The sequence below is a fragment of the Sapajus apella genome, unplaced genomic scaffold (genome assembly GCF_009761245.1).
Source record: "Sapajus apella isolate SASKATOON/1434 unplaced genomic scaffold, GSC_monkey_1.0 scaffold19, whole genome shotgun sequence".
Classification (NCBI taxonomy): Eukaryota; Metazoa; Chordata; class Mammalia; order Primates; family Cebidae; genus Sapajus; species Sapajus apella.
In genome coordinates, this window is record NW_022436959.1 from 13260700 (window position 1) to 13272118 (window position 11419).

At 41.5% G+C, this 11419-nt stretch overlaps 1 non-coding gene across 1 annotated transcript; it reads left to right on the plus strand.

Annotated features, from left to right (window-relative positions):
* Positions 1 to 9925: 9925 nt before the first annotated feature.
* LOC116557640 lies at positions 9926 to 10033 on the plus strand. Its single transcript, XR_004271621.1, has one exon. It is a non-coding gene; the product is annotated as a small nucleolar RNA U13 (small nucleolar RNA).
* The last annotated feature ends 1386 nt before the right edge of the window (positions 10034 to 11419 follow it).

The window sequence follows — 11419 nt, forward strand, 5'->3', positions numbered from 1 at the left end:
GGAGTTGGGCCTCATCTGTGAAAAGCCTCCAACAGGGAGAACTAGCCATCTAGAGATATAATATCCTAACTTTTCAAATATAGTCATGCATCATTTAATGATGAGGATATGTTCTATGAAATGTATCACTAGATGATTTCATTATTGTGCAAACATTATAGAGTGCACATACACAAACAGACAGTAGAGCTTACCACACACTGAGGTTATATGGTATAGGCTAGTGCTCATAAGCTACAACCCTTTGAGCATCCTACTGTACTGAATACTGTAAGCAACTATAACACAATGGTAAGGATTTCTGTGTCTAAACATAAATAAACATAGAAAAGGTGCGAGGAAAATATGGTATAAAAGATTTTTAAATGATACATTTATTTAAGACACTCACTATGAACGAAGCATGCAGGACTGGAAGGTGCTCTAGATAAGTCAGTGAGTGAGAGGGAAGTGAATATGAAGGCGTAGGGCATTACTGTAGTACTGTAGTACAATAGTACACTACTCCAGACTTTATAAACACTGTACACTCAGGCTACATTTTACTAAAACACAAGTACATTGTACAGTTACACACAAATATTTTTTCTTTTTTGTTTTGTTTTTTTCTGAGACAGGGTCTTACTCTATCACCCAGGCTGAGTGCAGTAATGCAATCACAGCTCACTGAAGCCTCAACGTCCTGGGCTCAGGTGATCCTCTCACCTCAGCCTCCCAAGTAGATGGGACCACAAGTGTGCACCATCATGCCTGGCTAATTTTTGTATTTTGGTAAAGATGAGGTTTTATCATGTTGCCCAGATTGCTCTTGAACTCCTGGGCTCAAGCAATCTGCCCACCTTAGTTTCCCAAAGTGCTGGGATTACAGGTGTGAGCCACTGCACCAGGATTATTTTCTTTGTTATATCCTTATTCTGTAAGTTTTTTTCTATTATTTTTTATTTTTTTACTTTTTAAACTTATTTGTTAAAAACTAAGATACAAAACACACACATTTGCCTAGGCCTCCACAGGGTCAAGATCATCAATACAGTGTATTTCACCTCCACATCCTGTCCCACTGGAAAGCCCTCAGGGCAATAACACTCATGGCTCCATCATCTCCTATGATAACAATGGCTTCTTCAAGAACAGCTCCTAAAGGACCTGCTTGAGGCTGTTTTAATAAGTAAAAGGTATACACAATAAAATAATGATAAGTATAATAAGTACATAAACCAGTAACATAGTCATTTATTATCATCATCAAGTATAACATACTGTACATAATTCTATGTGGTAGACTTTTACACCACTGGTGGCACTATTGTGCTAATAAGTTTGTTAATACCAGGATCACTACAAACACAGGAGCGATGGATTGTGACTTGAGGTTACAATGGCTATGACATCACTAGGTGACAGAAATTTTTCAACCCTATTACAATCTTATGGAACTACCATGTCCTGAGAATCCTGGGCCCACACTCCCCCAGAGCTACAAGGTTGTGGGGACATGTGGAATAAAGAGGTCAGGAGGTGAAGCAAGTCAAGGTATAAACATGGTACATCTTCCTAAAGCTCAATTTTCTTCAGAGATTTAGAGAGAAAAATTATGTAAAAGAATAGGAAGTAGCTTAAAATAATTTGGTATAAAAACAAAGTTGAACATAAAGCTGCCCCTGGCTTCAGGTATTTGACATGCTTATTTTTTATGAATGAAGTGTCAACATCCAGACTGGCTAGTAAAAAGATTCAGGAAGGAGAGGATCATTATTGATGATGGGATGAATTATTAATGAATGTAGTTCATCATAATGTTTAATGTAACATGTTCATGAATTTTAAAGATTAAATAAAACACTTTTTTTAATACTTTAAGTTCTGAGGTACACGTGCAGATCTTGCAGGATTGTTACATAGGTATACACATGCCATGGTGATTTGCTGCCTCCAACCCCCCATCACCTACATTAGGTATTTCTCCTAATGTTATCCCTCCCCAATTTTCCCACCCCCTGCTATCCCTCCCCTAGTCCCCCACCCCCCCGACAGACCCTAGTGTGTGATGTTCCCCTCCCTTTGTCCCTGTGTTCCCATTGTTCCACACCCACTTATGAGTGAGAACATGCAGTGTTTGGTTTTCTGTTCTTGTGTCAGCCTGCTGAGAATAATGGTTTCCAGATTCATTCATGTCCCTCAAAGCACATGAACTCATCATTTTATATGGCTCCAATAGTATTCCATGGTGTATATGTGCCACATTTTCTTTATCCAATCTATCCTTGATGGGCATTTGGGTTGGTTCCAAGACTTTGCTATTGTAAACAGTGCCACAATGAACATACGTGTGCATGTGTCTTTATAACAGAATGATTTATAATCCTTTGGATATATACCCAGTAATGGGATTGCTGGGTCAAATGGTATTTCTATTTCTAGATCCTTGAGGAATCGCCACACTGTCTTCTACAATGGTTGAACTAATTTACACTCTCACCACAGTGTAAAAATGTTCCTATTTCTCCACATCCTCTCCAGTATCTGTTGTCTCCAGATTTTTTAATGATCGCCATTCTAACTGGTATGAGATGGTATCTCAATGCGGTTTTGATTTGTATTTCTCTAATGACCAGTGATGATCCACTTTTTCATGTTTGCTGGCCACATAAATGTCTTCTTTTGAAAAGTGTCTGTTCATATACTTTGCCCACTTTTTGATGGGCTGTTTGTTTTTCTCTCGTAAATGTGCTTTAGTTCTTTGTAGATTAGATTCTGGATATTAGCCCTTTGTCAGATGGGTAGCTTGCAAAAATTATTTCCCATTCTGTTGGTTGCCAGTTCACTCTAATGATTGCTTCTTTTGCTGTGCAAAAGCTGTTAAGTTTAATTAGATCCCATTTGTCTATTTTGGCTTTTATTGCCATTGCTTTTGGTGTTTTATTCATGAAGTCCTTGCCTATACCTATGTCCTGAGGGTACTGCCCAGATTTTCTTATAGGGATTTTATGGTGTTAGGTCTTATGTTTAAACCTTTAATCCATCTGGAGTTAATTTTTGTATAAAGTATAAGGAACGGATCCAGTTTCAGCTTTTTGCATATGACTAGCCAGTTTTCCCCACACCATTTATTACACAGGGAATCCTTTCCCCATTGCTTGTTTCAGTCAAAGATCAGATGGTTGTTGATGTGTGGCATTACTTCCGAGGCTGCTGTTCTATTCCATTGGTCTATATCTCTGTTTTGGTACCAGCACCATGCTGTTTTAATTACTGTAGCCTTGTAGTATAGTTTGAAGTCAAGTAGCATGATGCCTCCAGCTTTGTTCTTTTTGCTCTGGATTGTCTTGGCTATGTGGGCTCTTTTTTGGTTCCACATGAAGTTTAAGGTGGTTTTTTTCCAGTTCTGTGAAGAAGGTCAATGGTAGCTTGATGGGGATAGCACTGAATCTATAAATCACTTTGGGCAGTAATGATATTGCTGCTTCCTAACCATGAGCATGGAATGTTTTTCCATGTGTTTGTGTCCTCTCATTTCCTTGCGCAGTAGTTTGTAGTTCTCCTTGAAGAGGTCCTTCACACTTCTTGTTAGTTATATTCCTAGGTATTTTATTCTCTTTGTAGCAATTGTGAATGGGAGTTCACTCATGCCTTGGCTCTCTGTCTGTTACTGGTGTATAGGATTGCTTGTGATTTTTGCACACTGATTTTGTATCCTGAGACTTTGCTGAAGCTGCTTATCAGCTTAAGGAGATTTTGAGCCGAGACAATGGGGTCTTTTAAATATACAATCATGTCGTCTGCAAATAGAGACAATTTGACTTCCTCTTTTCCTAATTGAATACCCTTTATTTCTTTTTCTTGCCTGATTGCTCTAAGACTTCCCATACTATGTTGAATAGGAATGATGAGAGAGAGCACACTTGTCTAGTGCCAATTTTCAAAGGGAATTCTTCCAGTTTTTGCCCTTTCAGTATGATATTGGCTGTGGGTTTATCGTAAATAGCTTTTATTATTTTGAGATATGTTCCATTGATACCTAGTTTATTGAGAGTTTTTAGCATAAAGGGTGGTTGAATTTTGTTGAAGGTCTTCTCTGCATCTATGGAGATAATCATGTGGTTTTTGTCTTTGTTTCTGTTTATGTGATGATTACATTTATAGATTCACGTATGTTGAACCAGCCTTGCATCCCTGGGATGAAGCTGACTTGATTGTGATGGATAAGCTTTTTGATGTGCTGTTGCACTCAGTTTGTCAGTATTTTATTAAAGATTTTTGCATTGATGTTCATCATTTATACTGGCCTGACATTTTCTTTTTTAGTTGTGTCTCTGCCAGGTTTTGGTATTAGGATGATGTTGGTCTCATAAAATGAGTTAGGAGAATTCCCTCTTTTTGTATTCTTTGGAATAGTTTCAGAAGAAATGGTACCAGCTCCTTTTTGTACGTCTGGTAGAATTCGGCTGTGAACGCGTCTGGAACTGAACTTTTTTTGGTTGGTAGGCTATTAATTGCTGCCCCAACTTCAGACTTTGTTATTGATATATTCAGGGAATCAACTTCTTCCTGGTTTAGTCTTGGGAGGGTGTAAGTGTCCAGGAATTTATCCATTTCTTCTAAATTTACTGGTTTATGAGCATAGAGTTGTTTGTAGTAATCTCTGATGGTAGGCTGTATTTTTGTGGAATTGGTGGTGATACCCTCTTTATCATTTTTTATTGTATCTATTTGATTCTTCTCTCTTTTCTTTTTTATTAGCCTGGCTAGCAGTCTATCTATTTTGTTGATCTTTTTAAGAAACCAGCTCCTGAATTCATTGATTTTTTGAAGAGTTTTTTTTTTGTGTGTTTCTATCTCCTTCAGTTCTGCTCTGATCTTAGTTATTTCTTGTCTTCTGCTAGCTTTTGAATTTGCTTGGTCTTGCTCCTCTAGCGCTTGTATTTTGATGATAGGGTGTCCATTTTAGATATTTCCTCGCTTCTCATGTGGGCATTTAGTGCTATAAATTTCCCTCTAGATATTGTTTTAAATTTGTTCCAGATTCTGGTACATCATGTCTTCATTCTCATTGGTTTCCAAGAACATCTTTATTTCTGCCTTCATTTCATTATTTATCCAATAGTCATTCAGAAGCAGGTTGTTCAGTTTCCATGTAGTTGTGTGGTTTTGAGTGAGTTTCTTAATCCTGAGTTCTAATTTGATGGCACTGTGGTCTGAGAGACTGGTTGTTATGATTTCTGTTCTTTTGCATTTGCTGAGGAGTGATTTAATTCCAATCATGTGGTCAATTTTAGAGTAAGTGCAATGCAGTGCTGAGAAGAATGTATATTCTGTGGATTTGGGGTGGAAAGTTCCGTAGATATCTATGATATCTGCTCGGTCCAGATCTGAGTTCAAGTCCTGGATATCCTTGTTAATTTTCTGTCTCATTGATCTAATATTGACAGTGGAGTGTTAAAGTCCCCCATTATTATTGTGTGGGAGTCTAAGTCTCTTTGTAGGTCATTAAGAACTTGCTTTATGTATCTGGGTGCTCCTGTATTGGGTGTGTATATATTTAGGATCATTAGCGCTTCTTGTTGTATTGATCCTTTTACCATTATGTAATGCCCTTGTCTCTTTTGATCTTTGTTGGTTTAAAGTCTGTTTTATCATAGACTAGGATTGCAACCCCTGCCTTTTTTTTTCCCCCTCTCCATTTGCTTTGTAAATCTTCCTCCATCCCTTTATTTTGAGTCTATGTGTGTCTTCGCACATGAGATGAGCCTCCTGAATACAGCACACCAATGGGTCTTGACTTTTTATCCAAATTTTAGTCTGTGTCTTTTGATTGGGGCATTTAGCCCATTTACATTTAAGGTTAATATTGTTACGTGTGAATTTGATCCTACCATTTTGATACTAGCTGATTGTTTTGCCCATTAGTTGACACAATTTCCTTATTGTGTCGATGGGCTTTACAATTTGGCATGTTTTTGCAGTCACTGGTACTGGTTGTTCCTTTCCATGTTTAGTGCTTCCTTCAGGAGCTCTTGTAAGGCAGGCCTGGTGGTGACAAAATCTCTCAGCAATTGCTTGTCTGTAAAGGATTTTATTTCTCCTTTGCTTATGAAGCTTAGTTTGGCTGGACATGAAATTCTGGGTTGAAAGTTATTTTATTTAAGGATGTTGAATACTGGCCTCCACTCTATTCTGGCTTTTAGGGTTTCTGCGGAGAGATCCACTGTGAGTCTGATGGGCTTCCCTTTGTGAGTAACCCAACCTTTCTCCCTGGCTGCCTTTAACATTTTTTCCTTCATTTCAACCCCAGTGAATCTGACGATTATGTGCCTTGGGGTTTTTCTTCTTGAGGAATATCTTTGTGGTGTTCTCTGTATTTCCTGGATTTGAATGTTAGCCTGCTTTGCTAGGCTGGGAAAGTTCTCCTGGATAATATCCTGAAGAGTGTTTTCCAGCTTGGTTTCATTCCCCCTGTCACATTCAGGTACACTGATCAAACGTAGATTTCATCTTTTTAAATAATCCCATATTTCTTGGAGGCTTTGTTCATTTCTTTTCACTCTTATTTTTCTAATCTTGCCTTCTCATTTTATTTCATTGAGTTGATCTTCAATCACTGATATCCTTTCTTCTACTTGATCGATTCAGCTATTGAAACTTGTGTATGCTTCATGAGGTTCTCATGCTGTGTTTTTCAGCTCCATCAGGTTGTTTATGTTCTTCTCTAACCTGGTTATTCTAGTTAGCATTTTCATCTAATCTTTTTTCAAGGTTCTTAGTTTCTTTGCATTGGGTTAGAACATGTTCCTTTAGCTCAGAGAAGTTTGTTATTACCCACCTTCTGAAGCCTGCTTCTGTCAATTCATCAAACTCATTCTCCATCCAGTTTTGTCCCCTTGCTGGTGAGTTGTGATCCCTTGGAGAGGAGAGATGTTCTGGTTTTTGGTGATTTCATCATTTTTGCACTGGTTTCTTCCCATCTTCATGGATTTATCTACCTTCGGTCTTTGAAGTTGGTGACTTTCGGATGGGGTCTCTGAGTGGATGTCCTTTCTGTTGATGTTGAAGCTATTTCTTTCTGTTTTTTTATTTTCCTTCTAACAGTCAGGCCCCTCTGCTGCAGGACTGCTAGAGGTCCACTCCAGACCCCGCTTGCCTGGGAATTACCAGCAGAGGCTGCAGAACAGCAAGAATTTCTGCCTGTTCCTTCCTCTGGGAGCTTTGTCCCAGGAGGGTACCTGCCAGATGTCAGCCAAAGCTCTCCTGTATCAGGTATCTCTTTGGATATATGGGGCTCAGGGAGGTGCTTGAGGAGGCAGTCTGTCCCTTATCAGAGCTCAAGTGCTGTGCTGGGAGCTCCAATGCTCCCTTCAGAGCTGCAGGGCAGGGACGTTTAAGTCTGCTGCAGCGTAACCCACAACCACCCCTCTTCCCAGGTGTTCTGTCCTGGGAAGGTGGGGCTTGCAAGTCCCTGACAGGCTGCTGCCTTTTTTTCAGAGATGCCCTGCCCAGCAAGGAGGGAGTCTAGTCACAGTCTGCCTGCAGTGCCATTGCTGAGCTGCTGTGGGCTCCACCCAGCTGCTATGTAAACTTCCTTATGCTTTTGTTTACACAGGTAAGGTTAGAACTGCCTCAGTAATGGCAGGCTACCTGGGTAACAGCAGACACCCCACCCCCACCAAGCTCAACCATCAAGCGCCTCCCTGAGCCCCATATATCCAAAGAGATACCTGATACAGGAGAGCTTTGGCTGACATCTGGCAGGTACCCTCCTGGCACGAAGCTCCCAGAGGAAGGAACAGGCAGAAATTCTTGCTGTTCCGCAGACTCTGCTGTACTGGCTGCAAAAATCTCAAGCCAGTGAGATTCAGTTTGCTTGTCTCCGTGGAGGTGGGACCTGCCGAGCCAGATCACCTGGCTCACCACCTTCAGCCCCCTTTCCCTTGGGGGTATGGGTGGCTCTGTCTCACAGACGCTCCAGGCGCCAGCCAAAACAGCCACTCAGGTTTGTGCTGGAGACCGGCGGCTCCAGCTGAGTCAGCAGCCCAGATTTGTGCTGGAAACCCACAGTGCCTGTTGGCCGGGCAGGAATCTCCTGGTCTGTGTGCTGCAAAGACCGTGGGAGAAGTGCAGCATCCGAACCAGAGCACGGGAATGGCCAAAAAAGTCCCCGATGGCCTCTGTTGGGTAGTGGGGGGGGTCCTCCAGGACTTCCCAGGTGAGGCAGCACCCCACCCTGCCTTGGTTTGCCCTCCTTGGGCTACATCCACTGTCCAACCAGTCCCATTGAGATGAACCTGGTACCTCGGTTGGAAATGCAGAGATCACTCTCCTTCCGTGTTGCTCTAGCTAAGAACTGTTCCTATTTGGCCATCTTGGTGGAAGTCCAAAACATATTTTTTTATTTATTTAGAGACAGGGTCTCTCTCTCTCTCTCTCTCTCTCTCGCTCAGGCTGGAGTGCAGTGGCCCAATCACAGTTCACTGCATCGATAAGCTCCTGGGCTCAAGGGATCCTCTGGCCTCTGAATCCTGAGTATCTGGAACTACACATGCATGCCAACACACCTGGCTAGTTTTTTTGTAAAGACTAGATTTTGCCATGTTGCCTAGGCTTGTCTCAAACTTCTGGACTCAAGCAATCCTACTGCCTCTACCTCCCAAAGTGCTAAAATTACAACCACATGCCTCCAGCCAATGACATACTTTTTAAAATCGTGGGTGTCCTGCAGACTGTTTCAGGTTTTGACCCCAGCCCCTACTTTCCTCAACCTCAGTCAGGCTGGTGGTCACTCCACTTTGCCTTGGGGTATTTTGCAGGGGAAAAGTTTAAGAAGTATTGAAATCCTATGGTTTTTCAGAAACATTGAATGAGGGCTGAAACCAAAAGGGATACTTGTGTATACTTTAAATGCAGAGAAAATTTAACTAATGCAGCATCTCTCCATTCTAGAGTTTATCCTTCTTTCTTTCTGCTGCACCACAGTCTCTCCCCAACAACTCCTGCAAAAAGAAACCCACAAACAAATCCTCAAGCCTCCACGCATTCTGAGTCAGTGAAGCTTTGCTTGCACTGATGATAATTTGCACCATACATGGACATATCCATCTACCCCAACATCTAACAAACCAGGCTGGGCACCTCTGAGGATACAAAGATAAGTGTGATGTTATGCCTACCCTGGAGGAATTTACAAGCATGTGAGGGATCCAAAGCCATTTTTAAAAGATTTTATAATGTGGTAAATTCATTTAAAACCACAAAGTGCTGCAGGAGCAGAGACGGGAAAAAAAATTCCCTGCTCCACAAGGACAGGAAAGTCAGGGAAGATTTCTTAGATGAATCAGCATTAGGGGCTCCACACTTTCAGGGTTTTTGCAGCAACAAAGTGAGCCTCCTGGGTGGAATCAGGTGTGCCCTGGAAATTCCCCTGCCATGCTGGTTCTTCCTCACACCCCTCCCTCACTCTAGCCCTAAATCCTCCCATTGCCTACATTTCCCTCACAGCCCATTTTCCTAACTTCTAAATTATATTACCATTGCACAAATATTTGTTGAACATCTTCCCTATAAAAGGCTGACCTTGCATAGCTTTTAGTCTAACATTTAATACTCCCAAGAAACATATTTTCTATTCCTACTTTACTTATTGGGGCAATAGAGGATAAATTACTTGCCCAAAGTCATAGCCAGGAAGTGGCTGTGCTGGGTTTCAGATCTAGGTCAGTCTACACTCTTTCCATTGCACCCCACTGTTTCCCTTGGTTACAATGCTGCCCTTGCCTATAGGCATTTGACATGCTGATTTTTATAAATGAAATGTTATCATCTAGTCAACACTTAATAAAAAGATTCAGGAAGGAGAGGGTCATTTTTTTATATTAGAATGGATTTTAAAAATTTTTCTTCCTACTTTTACATGTTTCAAAAAAATTCTGTCTCCATCCTTTTGTAGTTCAAGAGTGTGATGATTGGGTTTTCCGCTAATATGTGAGAAGTGTCTCCCTCAAATCTTGTTATGACTCGACGTTGGCAAATTATCTGTCTGAAGTGAAAAAAAATTTATCTTAGTATGAGCATGTATTATTTATAATTGGAAATTGTGCATTATTTATTTATTTCTGCTGAAGGAAATAGTGCCATGCATAAGGAGGTAACAGAGAACCCCAAATTAGCAGATGGGTAGGGAGGCAGTGGTGCAGAAGAAGAAAAAAAACAGCCAGGGATATAAAGTGAGGCAGCTTAGAAGAAAAGGTCACACGGCCCAATCTTGATGTCCTTTGAAATTAAAAGACTCAGAAACAGTGTCCAGAAAATAATGATCTAAAGCTAGGGGGCATCCAACCACAAACCACACCTGGGAAATGTCAGAGAAGCAGGGTCCTCAAACCCTGAGTGCAAATGGCTCAACCAAGCAACCCCTGCAAGAGTGGAACTCTGAGTTCACAATACACACTCATGCTCAAAAGAGCGCCCATCAGTGGGGTTCTGCCCCGCCATGAGGTGGAGAATGAGCTTTCACTTGTGTCTGTGGCCCTGTCAGCTCCTCTGAGCTTAAATGCAAAGCCGAAGCTGGTAACACACTGCCACACCACCTCCCTCGACACCTGCCAGGCCCAGGGTGAGATTAGTGCTGCCTCAGAGCGAGAGTGTGTGATTGGCCAAAGGGGCATGACAAAAGTCAACAAGCCAGGGGTCCAAACATGAAGACACCCTCCCCTTGTGAAATCTCTGCTTTCTGTTACGTGCCTGAGGATGATGAGAGGTAGCACTCCCACTGCCACTTCGTCAGAGAGTATTTCTCAGGGCAGGTCTGCCAGGGCTTCCTGCCGAACTCTTCCTGCTCTGACTCAGGTGGCTCAAGAAGCCATCTCAAGCTAAAGACCTGTTTTCAACTCCTCTTTGATTTCTACTCTATTTCTGTAAAGTCCTTTTCAAATCCATGTGGGTTCCTTAAATGCTCCCATAGACCTATGTGAGGAGGAAAAAATTAGCAAGGCAAACAGGCCACATCATTCTTTCTTCTACAGCTGCTACATCAAAGGGCTGGTGGATGTAGTCATAGTTGCCATTTCCCAGGAGCTGATTATCATAGAGGAAAAGGATTTTATTTAAGACAAATACATATATATATGCCGGCAAGTTTACAAATTTTATGTTTCTAGGAAGCAGCAAATGCCAGGGGCTGGAGGCAGATAAGATTATCTGAAACTAAAAGTGCAGCAGGGATAGCCTATCTCCCAGTCCATTTCTAAAATTCCATCTACTGATAAAGAATTGTCAGTTGAAGAAAACCTCAGCCTTGTGCCCATGCAAAAGGGAAACAGAGCCAGTAGTCAGACTGAAACTCAGATCAGAAAGTATCAGCAATATTCCAGGAAGAAAGTTGAGAGAAAGAGAAAATGTCACACACACACACACACACACACACACACTG